The 22,303-nt window shown below is 39.5% G+C and overlaps 1 protein-coding gene across 6 annotated transcripts in view; it reads right to left on the bottom strand.

The window, feature by feature from the left end:
* LOC143695114 (uncharacterized) overlaps positions 1–22,303 on the bottom strand; it is a 235,485-nt gene that overhangs the window by 168,112 nt on the left and 45,070 nt on the right. For 3 of the 6 annotated variants that reach the window (XR_013184052.1, XR_013184043.1, XR_013184044.1), the window contains exons 1-2: positions 11,801–11,889; positions 9,052–9,200 (exon numbers count right to left, since the gene is read on the bottom strand). The exons of the other annotated variants lie outside the window; for them this stretch is intronic. The gene's annotated coding sequence lies outside the window, so the exon portion shown is untranslated. Of the gene's footprint in view, positions 1–9,051; positions 9,201–11,800; positions 11,890–22,303 lie in introns of those variants that run through there. 6 annotated transcript variants of the gene reach the window in all.

Genomic DNA, 22,303 nt, shown 5'->3' with positions numbered 1-22,303 from the left:
TTTCACAGCTCTCATCCTCACATACTGTTGAAAGGAAACAGCAAGAAGCTGCTGATATTATTTTCCAAATATATAATATAATGTAATATAATGTAATGTAATATAATATAATGTAATGTAATGTAATATAATATAATATATAATATAATAATATATGATATGATATGATATGATATGATATGAATTTTATTTTAATATTTTATTATAATATATTATAATATCATAATTTATATATGCAATATATAATATAAATTATATAATCTATAATATATATTATAGATTGTAAATATATATTATATATTATAATTTTGTAATATAATTTATATTATATTAATTTAAATATATTATATTATATTATATTATATTATATTATATTATATTATATTATATTATATTATATTATATTATATTATATTATATTATATTATATTATATTATATTATATTATATTATATTATATTATATTATATTATATTATATTTATTATATTCCAAAGATCTGTGTGAGTACCAGCTGCTGACCCTTAGGGCCTCTCTCCTCCCCACCAGCAGCTGTTGCTCCTCAGAGCCATTATTTGGGTTGTTGCCCCTAGGCCAGGGTGTGGATTTTTAAGCCACATAAATACATTGTTTTCTTCAGGAGACACTGCAGAACACTCAAACAGGCTTCAGCTCTGCAGCCACCTAAATGATCTAGCACTTAGCAGTTTTATTTTTCTTGTTTAACAAAAATGATCCCTGGCTAGTGTAGCATGAATAACCTTCCTCAGGATAGTTTAAAGCCACACTGTAATAAAGTATGCATCCTACTGCAATGATTACAATGTCATCTACTCCATTTCTGCATGAACAGCCTAAATTGTAAGTTATTGCAGCATTGCTGGCAGTGTGCTGGGGATTTTTTTAAGCTAACACTCACATGCTTAGGGGGGCAGGTATAGGAAAAGGCTGCAGAGTGGACGTCAGTGAGGATAAACCCAGGTTGTAACTGCAGTTTTGGCATCTCCACTTTGTGTACAGAGTCCTGCTCCAAAGGGCTTGGAGACACCAATTAACTGCTTTTGTGGGTTTTTTGTTGTAGTTTTTATATTTTTTTAATATTTTAAGCCAAGGACAAAAGTTGGAATTTAATAGTCCTTGTGGGTCCCTTCCAACTCAGGGTATTCTATGATTTTTTTGATTTACATTTAAAATTTAAACTTAACATGTAATATTGTGCATTCAATTAAAAAGTGATGTTGAATGAAAAATCATAGAATCACAGAATAATAGAAAGGTTTGGCATGGAAAGGGACATTAAAATCCATCTGATTCCACCCCCTGCCATGGCAGGGACCCTTCCACTGTCCAGCTGCTCCAGCCCCAGTGTCCAGCCTGGCCTTGGGCACTGCCAGGGATGCAGGGGCAGCCCCAGCTGCTCTGGGTACCCTCTGCCAGGGCCTGCCCACCCTGCCAGGGAGGAACCCAGTGCTTCAAGCAAAGCACTATTCTAAATTCTAACATTTCTTTTAGAAATGGGCTGCTATAAAATACAGGAATAATGCTCTTCTCTAAGCCATTAGTTCAAAAATTCTTCATCAGCACCCACTGCAACGTTGCCATGGCTGTTTCCAAAATCTCAAGGTTTTGCTGCAAACAGAATTGTGTGAGAGGGCCCTGAGCTGAGCCAGCTGCTCTCAGCACAGTCCATCCCCATGCACAGAGCTCCCCTCCAGGTGCTGCATTCTGCCTGCATCCCTGACGTTGTCACTGAGTGCCCAACACTTACATGGTTCCCTGCTGAGCAACCTTTGCAAAGTTCAATGCCTAACAACAGTGGGGTTTGTTTCATTTTATGTGCACAGTGTTCTGTGGTGTGCAATCATCCCTGGAACTGAGGGGACACACCTGATGAATGCAATCTCTTACAGAAGGGACTGATGCAAATCAGCCTCCAAACCATCATGCAACAATAAGTAAAACTGTCCAGAATTAGAGAATATCAACCTGCAGAGAATGATGCTCACTGTTGGTTTAAAGCCAGTATCTCCCTAGTCAGGTTCTCTTTGGCTATTCACTGCCCAGTTTCAGAGCAGCCTGCACATCTCTCTGTGCATGCAGGCTGTTATCACCATGTGCACATAACTCCTAATTTAGGCTCAGACATATTTAGATACCAACATCTGGATAGGAGAGAAATAGTATCAGGCAATTCCTTTGATCTGCACACATATTAAATGTATCTAAACTGCATGTTTGTTATGAAAGGCAGCCTTTTATGCAGATCAAAGTATGTTTATGTGATTTAACATTTGTTAACTTCCCATTCTGCAATTTAACTGCTAGGACAGTATCTCTGATAAGGCCATGCCAATGCTCACAGCTCAATGTGTTAAAAACAGGAAATTTCTTCTGATGGGGATCCTTTGGGGATTGATCACATCATTATTTTTTCTATACTAGTATTTTCACAATTGGAAGGTGAGCCATGTATTCCCTCCAAGCCCCTGCTGCCCGTTGGGCACAATCTAAGCACTAAAATTGCATCTCTAAGATAACTGAGCTGCAGCACTCACACACAGAATATCCATTATTCCATGCTGTTCTAGACCAATTGTTTCCTGAAGGACTCCAAGGTGAAAGGACCACAATGACATAATGGCCTTCAATTTACAGTGCTTTGAACATTCAACAATTTCTATGTTCCTGCATTTTTCAGCAGTGGTAAGAAACATTAATAAAAAAATATTAAATTCTAGGTCAGTGTTTATTTCTTGGAAAGATTGAAAACCTTTCAAATATTCCAGCAGTTAAAATACAGCTGTTGCTCTACTAAAATTTGGTTTTGAGGGTCAGTCACATTATCATGAAAGAGGTGAAATAGCCCTGAATTGACCAAGGGACATTTGTAAAATGCTTTTCACAGACAATCCAGGGAGAGGATCATTAGCTGTGTCTCTAGCACTGGTGGGAATGGGACCCATGTGGAAATCACCCTTCACTTTGCAGTGCTTTTCCCTTAAGTTTTCATTAGTTCCATGGAAATTACCTGGTCAGAGACCAGGTCATCAATAAGGCTTGAGGAAAAAAACACCCAGAGCATGCTGAGGTGACAATGCAGAATCTGTGAGACAGAAATCCTTTTGGAAAGCTCTCTGTACAAGGAAACATTTCAGTTCTTTTCTCAAGTTAAATCAAAAAGTTTGTCTGAATAAGGACAAACATTTCAGTCCTTTTCTCAAGTTAAATCCCAAAGTTTATCTGAATAACCACCATATATTAAGAAGGGAATGTTAAACCCACAAGGCAACTATGAATACAATTGTCTAAATAGGAATGTCAAGAGTTTGTGGGAAAGTTATTTTTGGTTTCCCTTTCCTATGGAAAGTGAAACATTAGCTGACAAGAAAGAGTGTGGAATGAAACAAAGCAGTGATACAGTGCTGTGTGATTTAATTGCAGACAGCTTCCAGCTCAGCCCCAGAAGCACTTACCCAAAATGCTCATTCCTCATGGAAGCAGAGTGGGAAGCTCCCTAAAGCATTGCAGAAGTGTGCCCTGCTCTCTTTTGCCAGGATACCCTCACAAGGGTGAGAAATCCTGGCATTGTCACCAATTGGCAGGTGTGTGCTGAGGAATGATGGAATCAGCCTCAGCCTTACTGCAAGTGGCTTCTGCAGCAGGGACCTCACCAGAAACATCAGCAGGGGCTGGTGCTGAGTGCTCCCTGAAGGGATCCCAGGGAAAGAGAGGAAACACCACTTCAGGATCCTTCTTCTGTAAAAATCCATCCTGACCAAATCATGGGCCTTAGCAGAAACAATTTAAGCACTTATTTTTTAACCTTTGAGACAAAAATAATTTATGTAGAGTTTCTAATCATAGAATCATAGAATTATTTTGGAAGGGGACCTTGAAGATCATCTAGTTCCAACCCCTCTGCTGTGGGTAGGGACACCTTCAACTAGATTCAACATTTAATAAACAGAAAATTAATTAGACACCTGTCCATGAGGTGGTGTCTGTTTATTGCTTCAAATGAGAGGCTCTAACTAGACCAGCCCTTAAACATTCACTAATCTTTAGACTGAAGTCTTCAGAACTGGCAAAAAACAAACCCTGAAGAAATCATTATCAAACTGAGGGAGCACAGGAGCCAGCTCAGCCAAGGAGAGGAGGAAGCAGAGATTTTGGAGTTGCTAAGCACAGAAAACCCCTGAACTGCTGGTAACTCCCCAGAAGGCTGTGCTTGATGTGCCTGCCCAGGCAGGAGCTCTCCAGCCTCAGCCCTCCCAAACCCTGGAGCAGAAAGGCAGGCAGGGAATGCAGAGTGCAAAGGTGTGGTCTGACAGGCAGAGCAGGCTGTGGGTGCATCCATCAGGAGCAAACACCCAAAGCACAGATTAGGAAAATTAGGGAGATGAAGTGCAGGTGCTGCCCCTCTCGTTGGGCCCCAGAGACACCCCTCATGGGGGAAAACCTCCTTTTAACACTTCTGTGCTAGGATTGAGAGATGCACAGGACTGTTTTTGCTCTTCAGGTTGCTGTTTATTGTTATCTCAGCAGAAGTTTAGCATGCTGTCTGCACCAGACTTAGCGCCCAAGAAAGCACGGCAAAAATGGTCACAAGATGTTCAGTTTTAAGGTCTTTTAAAGCTGTTTTATCCAATTAACTCTTTAAACATACTTTATTTCTACCTATCTATCAACAACCAATCCCCTGTGCATGTAACCTCTGCACTGCTGCTTCCCGTGGCCAATCACCCTGTGCCACCAGCTCTGCAGAAAATGGAGTAAATGAAGAAGAAGAAGCTCAGACAATGCCCAAGATCCTCCATCTTGCCTCCTCTCTACTTCCATACTAAATTCCCACAACTCTAAATTTCTCAGCCTGTGCCAAACTACGCTATTCTCTATTATCTATTTCACATTCTGGTAGACTCTGGTCTATCCCAAAGTCTTGGAAGCCTTCTCCATGGGCAAAGGTCAAAGGCAGTGCTTCTCTGGGGGTCAGGACAGAATTACAGAATGATGAGGTTGGAAGAGACCTCTAAGATCATCAAGTCCAACCTATGCCCTAACACCTCAACAGGACCATAGCACCCAGTGCCATGGCCAGTCTGTTTAAACACATCCAGAGATGGTGATTCCACCACCTCCCTGGGAAGAACATCCCAGTGCTTTATTATTCTTTCTGTGACAAACTTTTTCCTAATATCCAACCTATCCCTTCCCTGACATAGCTGGAGACTGTGTCCTCTGGTTCTGTCAGAGACCACCCCCACCTGTCTGCAGCCTCCCTTCAGGGAATTGTAGAGAGCAATAAGGGCACCTCTGAGCCTCCTTTTCTCCAGGCTACACAGCCCCAGCTCCTTCAAACGTTCCTCACAGGGTTTGTGTTCCAAGCCCCTCACCAGGCTCCTCAGAGCAGGCAGAGAAATATTCCCTGTGCCCTGGGTTCCAGCAATGAAACATCACTTTGGTGCAAAACCCAACCAGTTCTGTGAGAACAGACAAGATCCCTGCCAGGACACACTGCGTGTCCTGAGTGCAGGCAGGGCAGGAAAGCACGGGGAAGGGAGAGCTGGAGCAGCACTGATGGTCAAGAAAAGATACAGCCTCCAAAGCAGGATTAATGAACATATTCTACAGAAAATTCAAACCCAAGTGGAAATTTGCAGGAGAGAGGATATGTACAAAGGAACGACACAAGCAAATTTCAGTGCAATGCTACCTACAACCCACCAAAGAATATGGAAGTCAAAAAGGAATACAAATATTGTACAGATTCGCCTCCCATCCAACAAGTAAAAGGAGAGAGTTATAATTAGCAGCCAACCTAACTTCAATTGCTTGACATGTTTTGAAAAAAAATTATTAAATAATCAATTAATAATGACCTACAGGATAATAAAGTGATGGAAATAGGCAACACAGATTTGTCAGGAGCAACCAATTAAATTTCCTTCCTTTGCAGGTAGCTGCTGTAACTGATAAGGCAGAAGCAGTAGATGTAAAACAGCCCCACTTCTATAAAGCTTTAAATACTGCTAGGCATGGAATCTCCATTGGCAAGCTAGGGAAATATTACCTGGATGAAAAAGACCCTTGAGCTAAATCCTTAATTAATTTAAAAGATATGTTCAAGGAGCAATTACCAATATTCTTATTTTGAACTGAAAGAGGCATTAGGATGGAAATTCACAGGAGTCCACTCAAGCAATATCTAAATTATCCTCCAGTGAAGAGGGCCAGGGAAAAGTGCTGGGGAAAGAAGGTAGGAGGACATGCAAGCATGGATCTTTGTGATCCAAAATGATCTTTACAAGCCGGAAACAAAGCCAATAAACACCCCTAGGATGAAATTTGCTAAAGGCAGATTCAAGTCATTGTGTGTGGGAGTAAGTCATGAAATGCACCAAGAACAGCTAACAAAAAAAGGGTCAGATGTCAAAATTGAAGAAAAGAGTAGATGAGGTGGAATTTGAAGAGCAGTAAAACAAGCTCATTCTCCAACCCCCAGCACAAGCAGGACTGTGAAGCATGGACAAGCATTCCTGACAAGTGTGGGTATGAGCCAGGTTCTGAGATCCCAAAATAGATGATGTCAAATTTCAGGCTCTACGAGAGGGAAACAATAAAGACAATAGATTTTAGAACATGACAGATAAAGAGGAGCTGAAGGAACTTGATGTGTTTGATTTACAAAAGGAAACATTAAAGCGAGATTCATGAGAGACTTACAATGCAAAAATCTGCAAAATGACAGTCATCCTAAGCAGGGCAGGAAAAAACAAATGACAGGCATTATAATTTGGTTCAAAGATTTACTTTAGTTATTAGGAAAAGTTTTCTGACTAAAAGAGGTACTAAGTCTTCAGAGACTTCTAGAAAGGCTGCAGAAACCCTTTTGATTTGTTGTTGCTATGAACACATTAGACAAACAGCTATTTTAGTGCATGATTTCTTACAGACATCCCAGCCATAATTTTCTATACTTAATGGATTATTTTGCTACAGCCAGAGCAACTCTAGACCAACAAAATTCTAAGCAAACTGAAGAAATTATTTCTAAATCCTTAAGGAAAAATTAATCTTTGCAGTTTTAGTGAAAGTCACTAAAAGACATAGAGTAAAATAGATATTCAATTCTAAATGTGATTGAAACTCATTAGAGGTGGCAAGCCCAAATACATTGCATATTTTTATCGATTTTGCTTTTTTTTAGAGGAAACTTCTTCCCCAATAATAATTTGTTACTACAGATCAGGTTATGTAATGGCAAGGACAGCTGAGCTTATGGTGTTCACTGGGATTCCCCCCTTTTATTCAAAGTCTGATTGTAACTGTAGTGAAGGAAAATGTCAGAACTCAGAACTTCTGACAAAGTCCTTCTAAAACTTCCTTCAGATGGAAAAAAAATGAGCCCCTTTGACATCCAGGACAAGAACTTAATAAACTGTAAATCATCACATATGGTGACAGCATCCCTGCTGTGGGAAGGAGCAGGGAGGGACAGCAAAATGCATGGGAGAAAACCATTTCTTTCCAGCCACTTCATGGAATGGCTGCAATTCAGCCACTGAACCCAACCTTAGTGCCACCTTCAGGAGCAGAAATTTTCACCTCACCAGTGCAGTTGATCATTTAAACCTGTTTTGATCAGCAGAGAAAGATACCCAGTGATTGTTTTGCACAAATAAATGATTTCCCACCCAATCCAAATCCTGTCCTTTCCTAAAAACCAACAAGCTGGGTCAGGCCCAGTGTCAGGGGGATTTCAGCCCTGTGGGGAGGATGCTCAGAACATCTCTGACTGAACCTGACCCTACCACAGCCCCTCCAGCTGATTTATTCCTGGAGGCCAAGAAATCACACTGCTCCTCTCTTTACACTCTCTGGAGTTTTATTTGTTGGGCCTTAATAGAGGTGTTTAATTAAGACCTTTTGTTTATTAAGATAATTTAAATTTGTGAAGATATTTAAAAATTATTAAGATATTAAGAAATTATTAAGATATTAAGATAATTTGTGATTCTTGGAAATATTAATAAGCCACCAAATGGTCGATATGAACTTGAAGTAGTATGAAAGGTGGAATATTAGCAAGAGGATAGAAATAACCTCAAGCTCTGTAGAGCACAGAATTGACAGCTTAGTTTAAACTGGCCCTTTTCCCCTCTCTATTTTGCAGCTTATCAACAGGAATTTCTAGGTTTTAGGAGCACACAAGCAATGAAACTTGGATTTTTCAGGCAAAAATTGCTGCAGTGTTGTTATTACCTGATAAAATGATGGCCAATTTTTGGGCTGCTGTGGTATCCCACTGACAAAGCTGAATGCTTTCATACAAAAAACAGAAACAAAACAAATTTTATTTTCTGGCCCACTGACCAGCAGGCACATAAGAAATAAGGACCATAATGGACATAGAGTGTTGTAGTCCTACTTATTGATAATTATCTTTTACATGTCTGAGTCAGCTTATGCTCCTGAAGGTGTAGGGATACCCTGGAGGAATAACAGCAAGAATTAACACTCTAGTGCACATGCTAATTAGGATTTAATTAGGGAATTTAAAAAATGCAGAGTGCATGTTTTCAGCAAGTGCAAATTACCAACTTATTGCTTATAGGGTTGGGGGGTTTTATTGCAAATATCATAATTGTCACTTTACGTAAAATTCAAGAAATTTAAATTCTCTCTCAGTTTTTAGGAAGAAATAATTTTTCCTCTGGCACATTTTCATCCATTATGATTCTTGTAACATTCTATCCCAATTTATAATTTTTTCTACACTACTAATTCAGCGTGAAAGATATTAAATTGCTTTTCTTTATGCTATTACAATGTACACAGGATGTTCCCTACAAATTGCACTGTAACATTTTCCTTCAGCCTTTGCTGTTCATCTGAATAACAGTTATAACCTGTGGGTCAATAAAACTATTCCCTCAAAAAAAGGAAAAGGGTGCAGGCCTTTCTGGGTTTATTTTTTTCTCCTGGAGAAAAAGCAAAATGAAAATGCCAAGCTCTGTTTTAACACAGCAGTGCTTTCCCCTCCTGCTCTCACCTTTCCCTCCCAAGCAGATGTTCCACTTCACTCAGAGGCTGCTGGGCTCCTGACATCAATAGTCTGGGAATTTTGACCCTGATCACACAGCACTGACAGGAATTCTTCCAATCCTTCCCCTGCATTTGGCCATTCTCTGTGTCTGCTCGCTGGAAAATCCACACAGGAGACAAATAAATATGCAATAAAGGCAAATTTTAAAGATCTCTCTAGCTGGGCTCTGAGAGAAGCTTCTGGCTAGAGACTTCCTAATGAAAGGGAATCAACAAGATGATTAAAGTGTTAAGAAAACTCAATTTGCATCAGAATTTTAATTCTTTCAAAACAGACCCTTTAAACAAAAGGCAATCTTGTCAAATACCTCTCTCCCTTAATTATTAATGCTAATTGCTGTTCTTCATTGTTTTCTTTTCAAAATCAAAACTTTTCCAGTGTGCTTCCTTGGCTGTTTCTGGATGTGTTTTTCAGCCCCAGTGCTCAGTGCACCCAGGTGTAGGATTTGTGTCATGGGAGGGCCAGCACAGGAACACCCCCTCAGACTTCTCACTTTAATTCCTGGACATCTGCAGAACCTACTAATTAGACTCCAGCACAATTAACATCCTTGCAAATGTCTCCATCCTCCCATTCTCTATATAATTAATATAATAATCCTGCTGAAATGGCAAATGCTGTCAATTGAAATATTGAAATGTAAGACACAGCTTTTTACAGGAATGCTGTAAAACATTTGAAAACATCAGAGCAAGGACTCTCACAGCTGGTCCCCCCCCTGCTGTATTTTCAGTGACATCCCCATCGAGCACAGCACTGGATGCATTCATGTTACACTTTCATCTGCAACCAAACCACTGAAGGGCAACAAGACCAGAAAACAAAAATTTCTGAAATAAAAATTTCAGAAAATGAATTTTTTTTCCATTTCTTCCTGGAGCAACTCATCTCTCTCCAGCAACTCCTCCGGGAAGCCTGGCAAGAGCAGGTTTGGGTTTAATTTGTAGGCTGGAGGCATTTCTTGTCAGGATCAGAGGTTCTTTCTCTCCACCTCCAAGGAGGGATTCAGATGGGGCAGAAACTCAGGCAGAGCCCTGCTGTGGATGAGGATCCCCCTTTTGGACTTAACTTCCTTCCAATGACATCTATCCTGGTCTAAAATCTTCATCAAAAGATCAAGGATTACTCTCAGGAAAATAATTCTATTAATATTATCTCTATTAATATGAATGGGGAGAAAGCAAATAATGGCAACTTTACCAGAATCTGTGGGATGGAACAGCAGTGAGGGCACTGATGGCACAGCTGTCAGAACCACCAGCAAACCTTGGCAGGATTGCCAGGACACAGAAAACTCCTGTGCACCATGAGCCCTGAGCTCCTCTGAGTCAGCACTCACCACCAACACTGAGGAGCAGTGTCAGTTTTGGGGTTAGAATGTCCACATTTCTTTTCTTTGTTCTCATAGGCTGCATTTTGATTAATTTGCTGAACCGAGATTTGAAAAAAAAAAAAGAAAATTAAATGAAAACAAAGGAAAAAAACCAACCAACCACAGACCAAACAAGTGGAAGATACTTCAATAAGACAGCCCTGACACTGCATTTAGTTGTCTGAGGGATTTTTAGTGCTGATGTTTAGGCAGGTAATTTGGGTTCTGCATCACTGAATTCATCAGGTTCTTACTGGTGAGGTGGGGAGAGAGCACCTGAACACACAAGCACAGCACAACTGGATCAGAAAGGAAACAACACCTACAAGAAACTGGGAGATGCTGATGACACATATTTGTGGGAAAAATAATTCATCTAACTTCAGGTACAAATCCTTTCCTTAAAAACAAAACAAAACAAAACAAGCCCCAAAAAGAACTAAAAAAGCTCACAAAAAAACCCCTAAAACACACCTAAATACTCAATTCCTCCCTTGTCCTAAAAACTATTGATCTACTCTACAGTGATCTGAATAAACACTTCACTTCCTTCAGTGCCTGTACTGAAACTTATTAGAAGCAAACAAAACATTTCAGAAAACAGATCAGAAAGGGAGATTTCTGACCTGTAGCAGTCACTAGATCCAAGAATAAAATTCATTTTTTCTGAAGATCATGCCCCATGTCAGAGGTAAGTGAAGTACAGTCTTAAACACTGTGATTTTGTCTCAGTGAAGTCACATTTTTAAAAAAGAACAGAAGCTTCAGGAACTGCCTGGCAGGATGGGTGTGCTGAGAGAGGACAGCCCAGCAAAAACTGGGACATCAGACCTTGTTTAGTTTTCCCTCTGCTTTCATTCAGCATTCAGGTTCACCCTCAGACGAGATTATAACATAATAATAGGCAAGAGCTAATAAATGTGTGCTCTCAGTACATCACTCAGCTGTCTCTGATATCACAATATTTAAAGGATCTATCACAGCATGAAACATTTCAGATAAGCCTTTGTAACAATTGCAAATTAAATCATTTAAAAACAGCTTTATAACCCACTTCCTTCCAAACACTTTTCCTTGCCAATAGCTGGACTGAATTTCAAGACAACATATAGGAATATGATAAAAACAGCACAAAAAGGCAAAGTTTTTATTAAAACATTGTTTCAGAAAAGAGTTTAAATGAGATTAAATTTAGCAGATGTTTGTAGCTAATTAGTAGGTCATGAAGTCTCATGAAATGTTTCAAACCACATGAAATTTAGCAGATGTTTTGTAGATAATTACTAGGTCACTTAAAGAAATATTTACTTTTTGACTACTCACCATGTGTACAGTAAAACAGGTGGTTTTACAAGCACTTCAAAGCAGAGCAGGGATAGGCTTTATCTTGTAGAAATTGAATTTATCCTGCTGAAATACCAAATGCTGTCAATTGAAATATTGAAATGTAAGACACAGCTTTTTACAGGAATGCTGTAAAACATTTGAAAACATCAGAGCAAGGGCTCTTACAGCTGGTCACCCCCCCCCCTGCTGTATTTTCAGTGACATCCCCATCGAGCACAGCACTGGATGCATTCATGTTACACTTGCATCTGCAACCAAACCACTGAAGGGCAACAAGACCAGAAAACAAAAATTTCTGAAATAAAAATTTCAGAAAATGAATTTTTTTTTCCATTTCTTCCTGGAGCAACTCATCTCTCTCCAGCAACTCCTCCAGGAAGCCTGGCAAGAGCAGGTTTGGGTTTAATTTGTAGGCTGGAGGCATTTCTTGTCAGGATCAGAGGTTCTTTCTCTCCACCTCCAAGGAGGGATTCAGATGGGGCAGAAACTCAGGCAGAGCCCTGCTGTGGATGAGGATCCCCCTTTTGGATTTAACTTCCTTCCAATGACATCTATCCTGGTCTAAAATCTTCATCAAAAGATCAAGGATTACTCTCAGGAAAATAATTCTATTAATATTATCATTGTTAAAAATAGCCACGATAGCAAAAAGTCCAAATCTAAATTCAACAAGAGACTGCAGTAAAAGCAGTTTTGTTGGCAGATCTCTAACTCACACTGGGGTAACCCTGCAATGACACACAGGTTGTTATCACAGCCCAACAAAAGCAGGGCTGTCCCAAAAGCCCACCCTGGACAAAGAGAGGGAATCCAAGGAAAACCCTCCTGCTCTGCAGGGCTGGTTGTACCCAAAGTCTGCATTCAGGGCCTGGTGCAAATGCAGGGCATCTCCTGGGGTCAGGTCTCAGGTTTAGCTGGGGGTGGGTGTTCTGTTCCCATCTGTCAGAGCTGGGGCAGTTCTCTCTGTTCATGGGGCAGTTTTTTCTTTATCTCTCCCACAGCCAATCCTCCCTCCAGGAGATCTCTGCTGAAAATGGTCCATTAATTATTAATTATCTTCTGTCCATGGCCACTGAGTGTCCCTGCATGACTGATCCAATTCCATCATCCCATGGGGAGATGCTGCATTGCCCAGGGGAGGAGCCAAGCATTCCTACCTGGATCCAATCTGAGCTTTGGGACAGCCCAGCAGCCTTTGCCCAGTGCATTGCCAGAGGAGCAGCTTCTGCTGCCCTGCATTGCCAGAGGGAGCCCAGGCCCATCTGCAGCAGCCCTGGAGCTGCAGAGGAAAACTCCCCCCTTGTGCAGGATCCCTGCTCCAGCAGAGCCACAGCTGGCACTGCAGGAGGGCTGAGCCCCCATGGGATGGGGCTGTGCCACCCCCTGACACACAGGGGGACAGGGCTCTGACTCTGGCAGGGTTTGTTTGTACTCTTGCATTTGTATTTTTAATGTTCCTAGTCAAGAACTGTTATTCCTACTCCCATATCTTTGCCTGAGAGCCCCTTAATTTCAAAATTATAATAATTCACAGGGAGAGGGTTTACATTTTCCATTTCAAGAGAGGCTTCTGCCTTCCTTAGCAGACACCTGTCTGTTCAAATCCAGACAGAACAGACACTCACCAGTACATAAAAATAACATAAATGATGGGATCACAATGAGGGGGTTTGTGCAAAGCCTTGCCCTGGAGCATTCCTGTAGAATTTCAGCTGCTATGGGCAAGTCTGCAGCCTGGAGCATGGCAGAGATCCTAAAGGTGTTTTACATACAAAACCAGTATCAGTAGGTACTGGATTTTGGGGTTTCTTACTGCAGCTACAGTGACACATTTTGTGTTCTGGAGGTGAAGCTGTTAAAATAAGATATATTTGGCTCAACAAGGCCGGTTGTACCATCCAAATCATCTCCCCATGGCATCTCTGAGTCCCATTAAAAGCTGGAATCTGCCTTAAACAGCACCAAGGAGCAGGAATAACTGCTAGGGGACACCACGAGCTCTGGCAATTTGTGTGGACATTTGTCTTTATCCCACAGCATATTTAACACAGATTAACCCCTAACCTAACCACTTCAGCCTACTCTGTTATCTCAAATTCTGCAAATAGTTGCAATGACTGATTTCACAGCATTTCTAAAAGGGTTCAGTGGAATTTAGGGTTTTATAAATCTTAAATTATCATTTGCTTCTGCAAAACAAACTTCTTTATTTTTTAATGCAGTTGGGAATTTTCGACAATTTTTTTTTGGCACAAACAATATAAAAATGAGGAATTGAAATGCAGAAGATACAAAGTTCCTGATTGCATTAATATGCAGATTCCATTAATAAATGGAAGCACTGTTTCACTAACTTCAGATGGAGGGGGTGCCCATTCCCAGACTACAGGAATGGAACTGGAGCACTGGAAATATGAGACAGGAACTTCTGTGCTGGCAGGAAGAGAAAACACCACAGTGAAATTAAATTCAACTTCTACAAAGGAAGTAGCAAGAGCTAGGACCAGAATTTAAGTTTTTTTCTTTCTTTGTAGTACAGATAATGCTACATACAAAAATCAATCCATTGTTAGCAGTAAGCCTTTGCCTCTTACTTTTACTTTTCCCATCCCATTTTCTTGAAATAAGCTGAGTAAACATCAGGTTGCACTCCTGACACTTTTTTAAGCAAGAATTTTCACTTTAACCAGACAGCCAACATTCAGGTGCTTTTTTTAAACAAAGTATGGAAATTCTAACTAAAAACGAAATTCATTCTAGCTCCTCCTAGGCAATAGACCCATTCTATTTAAAGTGATTAAAAATCAAAATTCATGACAGAGTGTTTAAATATAGAGTTTGTAAAGCCAGAAAGAGGCAGCATTTATTCTGTTTGTCATTTCTAATTGACTGTTACCAACCTAACAGGACATATAATGATGAGAGAATGATGAAGAAAACTCTAAGAACTGAAACCATGCTTGGAGCATCCCAAGCTGCTCCGAGGACCAAGAAGGCAAAAGGAGTTTCCACACTGACCTGGGAGCAGCTGGGCTCTGTGAAGAGGATGAAAGTTTGTTCACATCTTGTGGTAGAGATTCCCAGAGCCTTTTTTTCTAGGGCAGTTTGCTGCAGACAAAATTCTGCTGCATTCTCTACCAGCAGCCCAGGGATTATTAGAACAGGGCAGGGAACCCTCTCTGAGCCTTCAGTGGTGACCTGAGCGGCCCCAGGCAGAGGGAGGAGAAGAGGTGACCCAGTGTCCTGAGCAAGAAATGGGTGATGGAAGGTCAGAGAGATCAAACAGAAAGCAGTGAAAGGCTCCTGCCCCAGTTCACCCATTCCAGCTGGAGTGCAGACAGGAAATGAGAATATTTTCTACTTTAGTCACATGTTTCATGCTTAAAGAGCCAAGATTGGAGTCCCAGTAAAGACAAAGCAAACTCCTTATTCACAGTGCATCCTGATGAGAGCTCACATCCATTCCCAATTATTAATGCAGGAGGCCTTTAAATCAATCCTTTTCCTCATCACAGCCTTCTCCATCTCCTTTTCCATCCTTCCTGACTCTGCAATTAAGCCATAATGCTAACCATGGGCTATATCAATATCCTGGCTTTCCAAATCATAAATTCCAGGTGAATGGATCAGCTCCCCCCTTAGGATGAATGCTCCAGTGTGGGATGTGGCTTTGGCCAAAGGTGAGGGAGCAGCACGTGGGGCTGCCCCTGCTGCCTTTGGGTGCATTGTTATAACCCAGGCCAGGGATGCTGATGGACAGCTCCCAACAGCTCCACTCACAGGCTTTCACTTTGCCCACAGACTGTCACAGACATATTTTCTGAAAAATCCTTTGGCCAGGATCTTTTCTCCTGAGGAGCTGGGAAACTTCAGCTTCTTCATGTTTTGCTGCTTTGGAATGTGATTTGGAGAATTGTTTACCCAGCATGTGAAATTGTTTTTACTTGATGACCAATGACAGCCACCTGTGTCGAGGCTGTGAGCAGTCACAAGATTTTATTATCACTCCATTCCCTTCCTTTTTCTATAGTGTAGTTTTAATATATCATTTTCTTTTAATATAATATATATCATAAAATAATAAATCAGCCTTCTGAAACATGGAGTCAAGATTCTCATCTCTTCCCTCGTCCTGGGACCCCTGTGAACAGCACCACAACAGACTGCAAAGGAAGAGGCTTTCAGAGCTGCTGGGAGCTCACAGGAGAACAAACCAGAGCTCTGTCACTCAACACGCAGCAGCAGAGAGCTTAGGCACATATTCTCATTCTCATTTGGCTGAAATTCTTGTGCATTTTCTTATGATGTGTCTGTGGTGTGACAGAGAGCAGAATGGGCCTTAGAGTTCCTACGTGGCCTGATTTGTGTGCATTGATCACACAAACCCCATTGGCACAGTGCAACCCCCCTGATACTGATTAAACACACAAACACACCTTGTGCAACCAACCTGCACCACACTCCACACACTGCCAACACCTCGTGGATTTCACTTCCTTCCAGTGGCATTTATCCTGGCCTAACATCTTCATCATAAAATTTAGGATTTTAAGAATAAGAATAAGAATAATAGGAAGAATAAGAATAATAGGAAGAATAGGAAGAATAAAAGAAGAACAAAAGAAGAAGAAGAATAAAAGAAGAATAAGAATAAGAATAAGAATAAGAATAAGAATAAGAATAAGAATAAGAATAAGAATAAGAATAAGAATAAGAATAAGAATAAGAATGAGAATAAGAATAAGAAGGAGGAGAAGGAGGAGAAGGAGGAGAAGGAGGAGAAGGAGGAGAAGGAGGAGAAGGAGGAGAAGGAGGAGAAGGAGGAGAAGGAGGAGAGGAAGAAGAGAAGGAGAAGGAGAAGAAGAAGAAGAAAGGAAGAAGAAGAAGAAGAAAGGAAGAAGAAGAAGAAGAAAGGAAGAAGAAGAAGAAGAAAAGAAGAAGAAGAACAATAACAATAACTTGTTATTATTATAATAATTATTTAGATTTTACTAACATGGGTGTTTTAAACAATAATAATCATAGAATTATTTATTATTTATTAATAATCAATTAATGATCGATAATAATAGTAGAACTATTATATTATTATTATTGTTAAAAACAGCCATGATAGTAAAAAGTTCAAATCTATATTCAACATGTTTCTTTCAGATAGCTTAACTTTAAACCCACTATTCCACACATGAACCTTTTCAAATAAAAGGATAAGAAAAGGATAATAAAATGATAATAAAATGATAATAAAATGATAATAAAAGGATAATAATAATAATAATAATAATAATAATAATAATAATAATAATAATAATAATAAAATTATAATAATATATTATAATAATTATTTAGATTTTACTAACATGGGTGTTTTAAACAATAATAATAATAGAATTCTTTATTATTTATTAATAATCAATTAATGACCTATAATAATAGTAGAACTATTATTAGTATTATTATTATTATTATTGTTAAAAACAGCCATGATAGTAAAAAGTTCAAATCTACATTCAACATGTTTCTTTCTGGTAGCTTAACTTTAAACCCACTATTCCACACATGAACTTTTTCAAATAAAAGGGTACTACTACTACTACTACTACTACTACTACTACTACTAATAATAATCACGTATTAATAAATAAATAATTCAATGGATATTATTATTATTGTTGTTAAAAACAGCCATGTTAGTAAAAAAAAATTATTATTATGATGATTAATAATTCCACTCGTATTATTAATTAATATTTAATTTACATAATAATAATATTAATGATATTATTAATAATAATAATAATACCAGCCAAGTTAGCAAAAAGTCCAAATCTAAATTCAACATGTTTCTTTCAGATAACTTTACACCCACTATTCCACACCTGTAGTTTTCAAATAAAGTGTGAAAAAATAGTGTTCCTTCCCATGACTACTTCTTTACCCAAGTTACCTTAGAAGAAAGGCGATTTCATTTGAGTGCATTTCAGGTTGTTGTGTGTCTGAGCAGCAGATTGCACCACACAAACACTGAGCAGTGAATAAAAACATTGAGCAGTACAGGGTACGAGCTTTCAGGATCTGCAAATTACATTTTATTTGCAATATTTAGAATCATAGAATATCCTGAGCTGGAAGGGAGCCCCAGGGATCATTGACCCAGACCCCCCTGGGCATCCCTGGCAGCCTCGGGCAGTGCCAGCACCTCTGGGGGATCAGAACCTTTCCCTGATCTCAGCCCAATCCTCGTGACTTTAGAGCTTTGGTGCAGTTCAAATTCATACTCCTCTTACCCATTTTAAGCACAACTTTCAAAACACATTCCTGCACCACTGAAATCCCATTTTGTGTGCAGTTGGCACAGGCTTTCTGAGCTCCCCTGCTCGTGACCTCTCATCACAAACATCCTTTCCTCCATCCCTGTTTGCAGCTCCTGGAGCCTCCCCACCCACCCAGGCCTGGGGCTTTCACAGGGTGCCCTCAGCCTCCCACACCCTGCAGAGCTGAGCTGGGAGGGTGTCACCAGGATATTTCATGAAAAATCCCTTTGCTAGGGTTTCTTCTCCTGGGAAGCTGGGGAGCTTCAGCTTCTCCCTGTTTTGCTGCTTTGGAATGTGATTTGGAGGATTGTTTACCCAGCATGTGAATTGTTTTAATTTAATGGCCAACCACAGCCAGCTGGGTCAGACTCCCTGAGTCTGTCATGGGTTTTTATTATCATGCTTGTCTAGTCTTCTGATGCATCCTTTCTCTTTCTTGAGTATCATTTTAGTATAGCATTTTCATATCATATTATATCATATCAATCATATATATTATATTATATATAAAATGATAAGATATTAGCCTTCTGAGAACTTATTATTACCTTTTTATTTGAAAAGTTATAGGTTGGAATTGTGGGTTTGAAGTTAAGTTATCTGAAAGAAACATGTTGAATTTAGATTTGGATTTTTTACTATCATGGCTGTTTTTAACAACAACATTATATAATAATAATAATAATAATAATAATAATAATAATAATAATAATAATAATAATAATAATAATAATAGTTGGGTCTCAGGAAAAAACCCTTAGGTTTTGTAAGAACAATGTAATGGTAGATCATCCTTTTAATTTGCATCACACTCTTTGTGCAGTTGCTCTTTTCTGCTGCAGCAAGGCTCTGTCTCCTGCCAGTGAATTGTTTTAATTGTCAGGCCAACAAAGAAATGCAGCAAATTTTCCCAGTCAGAGCTCTCCAAAGTCAATGGTAGAAATCAAACCTGCCTCTGGAAAGTTTTTTTTTTTTAATTAAAATTTATTTGCTGGAATTAATTCATACTCAATAATTTCAGCTGAAAGGGCCATCCATAAATGTGTTCATCTATTCCTCCCAGGTCCTTTAGCAGTTTTCAGAATTCTCTCAGATTACACAGAGATTTAAAAGGGATAAGTCATAAAATAAGAAGTATCTCCCAGTAGTTTCTGCTTTTAGTTGCATTCATATTTAACTGAGCTGTGCTTGTCTTATTTGGCTCCACTTAGGAGCTAAAATGTGAATTTCATCACGAATCCAGGGAAGATGAAGGCCTCCTCAATTTGTAAACTAGGAATTAACACAGTTTGCTTTAGCACTGTAAAATGTGGCAAACAAACAGATCATGAGCAGCACCAGCTCCTCTGATGTGAAGTGACACATTCACACCTTTGCTGAGAGCATCCTTTGGCTGCAGAGCTTCTGCAAGGTTGGGCTAACAATGCAGCAGAGTTTATGTTTGCATGCTGACAGTGTCTCCTGGAAACAGAACCACAGCTTCTGGGCTAATTCCAGAATATACCTTGGATATTCCAGCTTCTTGTTCACATTTTTTACCTCTAAGCGTTGTTTGGTCATTTGGGGTTTTTTGCTTGTTTGTTTTGGTGGGGGTTTTTATGTCTGTGTTGTCTCTGATACCAAAACAATGGCCATTGGAAGAGATTCTGGGGATTCCATGGAATTATTTGTGGCATAAACCATGCAGAAGTGGTCTGGCCAAAGCTCTGCCTGCAGGCAGGCAGGGAAAAAATGTGACACAAATTCTACTGGATTCCTCAGGAAACTGGATAAGGCTTATTCTGCATCACCCAAATTTCAGTCAAAGCCATTTCAAATTTAGGGGACATTTGAGCATTCCCCAGCAGAACCCATGCTTAGGACTTTTAAGAATGACCATTCTAATCATAAATGCATATATACTAGAAAAAAAGGAAGAGAGCAGTGATGATACACTGGGGTTTTAATTAAGCTTTACCATAAAGTCATTAATATCCTCAAAAGCAAAATTAATGATGAGGTTTTTTTAAACACTTTAGCACAACCACTCCCAGACAGAAATCTGTAGTTTCAAATAAAAATATCATTCCCTATTACCCCAACACAGCCTCCTAATATTAATTTGAGGTTACCTCCAAGCCACAGCAACTTGGCCTCTTCACACACAGTCCTATTATTTCCAGCAAGGCTGCAGATCTTTGGTTAAAACCCCCATAACCCAAAAAACACCACTTTTTTTTTTTTTTTTTCCAGTGAATATTACACAAAAAAACTCAAATTATCAGCATCTTGCCAACTCCCTAATGGCACAGTTGTATAAACCCATATTTAAAGAGCAAAACCACTGTGTCCCCATCTTGAGTCACACAAATTGCTGCTTTCAAAGGACCTGCTTGCTGAAAAGGAAAGTGCAGAAATGTCCCTGCATCTTTCAGCTAATTTAATTTGTTTTCCTTTTTGTTTTTTCTGACCTTCAAGTGTCATCACAGGAACAAGCACAGAACACTAATTAGGACCCTCCAACCACTCCTAATAAGTCTTAATAAGCAGTCTGCTGTACTGCATGAATCAGCACCACTGTATGAGGCACTCCTGCAGATTTCAGGCAATATTCCACCCCGGTCTGTGCATTCCTCTGCCAACAAAAAACTCACCAGCACCTCTGCCAAAACTCAAAACACAGTTACTTTGCTTCTAGTTACTTAAAATTAGATTAATGAGTACTCACTTTAGCTTATTTTTTACTTATTACGAGTTTATTCAATTTTAATGTAGCCTAAATCAACAATTATGGGACCTTTGTTGTTGTTTGCTTTTAATGCTTTAGGCACTTTCAGGATTTGCTGTTCACATCTGAAAAAATTGCAAAGGTGCTCTGGGTAATTTTTCCTCTGGAAATGTACATTTACAATTAAAATTAATTGCAATTATTAAACACCAACACTTTGCCTCAATTATCTGAGCACTCACATTAGAAGAGAAAAACCTTAAAATATTTATTTGCAAGAATTAGAGAACATTACTTTGGGCCTTAGTGAAGTCTAAAATGCCCATTAAATGTCTGAGTGAGCTTTGGAATACTCAAATTCCCATTAAAGCTAAAATATTGACCACAGCACACACATTCTTTTCTCTGAACTCACCTACAAGTCTAAATCAATTCCTCAGTTGTCTGATACTTTGAAGCAAGTGGCTTTTTGAAAATATCAGGGTACAAAGAGGCAATGGGCACCAATCCCTTGAATAAAAGTATTTTCCTCTTTTGCCCTTCCTTAGAAACACAAGAATCGTTTAGGTTGGAAAGGTTCTCTCAAATCACTGAGTCCCACCATTATCTTGATTCATAACATTTTTTTAAAGAGGAAAAAACAAAAAAATTTACCAAAGTACCCTCATCATGTGAGGTTCTATGTGGCACACATAATTTTAACACCTCGCTGCTTTGAAAAACAGCTTTTTTAAAAAATCATCAGGGTCCAATTCTGACATTCTGTCACATTTCTCAGTGATTTGCAGAATTATTCTGCATGATATCCAGCTTGGGCACCTTTGTGCATGCTGTTCGTTAGCAAACACATAATTTGGTTCTGTACATTCTGAAATATCCTGGCTAAAAGGTTTTGAAATATTTCCAGGAGCTTTTGCAAAGTGTCCATCCCTGATCTCCAGCCTGGCCTGACCCCAGGGACTCTGCTGGAGCTGCCTGGGCCCCCTGAGTGTTTGATAGCAGAGTTTAAGATCTGAGCCATGGCACTTCCCAAACTCCTGCTCCTCAGGGCACAGACGGGTCCCAGGATGGCCTGGGACATAAATCATGAGCCCAAAAGGGGATCACAGGTTTAGGTGTTTGCTGTTCATCCCCTGCAGAACCAGACAGGCCATGGAAGTTTCCCTGCCCTCCTTTACTTCCCCCTGCCTTCCTTTACTCCCCAATTGCCTCCAGTCTGCCTGATGCTAACACCTCTTTCTGTTTGATTTATATTAAGAACCCAACAGCAACACTAGCTACAATCTCACTTATATACAAACACGCTGCTCCAATGAAGTAGACATGAGTAAATAAATTTCCAACCAATTTCTTAATTTTGTCTGGGCCCATTTCTGCTGTCTGAAATGGAGTACAGAATAAAACAAATCTACAGAGTCTTCAAGAAGCAAATTACAGCAAGAAATATCTCTATTTTTT

The sequence above is a fragment of the Agelaius phoeniceus genome, chromosome 12 (genome assembly GCF_051311805.1).
Source record: "Agelaius phoeniceus isolate bAgePho1 chromosome 12, bAgePho1.hap1, whole genome shotgun sequence".
Lineage (NCBI taxonomy): Eukaryota > Metazoa > Chordata > Aves > Passeriformes > Icteridae > Agelaius > Agelaius phoeniceus.
Note: the sequence above shows the minus strand (reverse complement) of the source record. Positions and strands in the feature narration are given on the sequence as shown.